Genomic DNA, 534 nt, shown 5'->3' on the forward strand with positions numbered 1-534 from the left:
CACCGGGGCTCCGCGGTGAGTGGCGCTGGGCTGGGCCGGGCGAGGGTGTGCAGCTGGGGCCCACCCGCGCCGCCCCGCACAGAGCCGACGCCCGCCTGTCTTTCAGGGGGCTCTGGGCCCACCCGGACCTGGCGGGGCCCCCGGCGTCCGAGGCTTCCAGGTGGGTGATGCTGGGGCGCGGGCAGCCCCGGGGCCTGGCTGGGGGGCCCAGGCTCCCTGCGGCTGCTGACCCGCTGGACCTTGCCTGCAGGGCCGGAAGGGCAGCATGGGGGACCCCGGCCTGCCGGGCCCACAGGGCCTCCGAGGTGGAGTGGGCGACAGAGTGAGTGTCGGGGCACCCCCCCCCCCGCCCCGGTCCATGGCCCAGCCCTCGAGCCCCGGGAAGCCCCCACTCAGGCCCCTGCTCGGACTGGCCGTGACTCTCCTCGCAGTGGCCGCTGTCCCTGCGCCCCAGGGTGGGGCGGCCGCCTGCGCTTCCAGGCGGGAAATGCCAGGGCCAGGCCGCCCGGGTTCGGGGTGTCCCCTCCCAGCCCC

General features: G+C 77.9%; 1 long non-coding RNA gene across 1 annotated transcript; it reads left to right on the plus strand.

Annotated features, from left to right (window-relative positions):
• LOC101621663 lies at window positions 1-323 on the plus strand. The gene is made up of 3 exons (XR_001145698.1): window positions 1-15; window positions 107-160; window positions 251-323. It is a non-coding gene; the product is annotated as an uncharacterized LOC101621663 (long non-coding RNA).
• The last annotated feature ends 211 nt before the right edge of the window (window positions 324-534 follow it).

Source organism: Condylura cristata, unplaced genomic scaffold (assembly GCF_000260355.1).
Source record: "Condylura cristata isolate star-nosed mole 26May11 unplaced genomic scaffold, ConCri1.0 scaffold00022, whole genome shotgun sequence".
In the NCBI taxonomy this organism is placed as follows: Eukaryota; Metazoa; Chordata; class Mammalia; order Eulipotyphla; family Talpidae; genus Condylura; species Condylura cristata.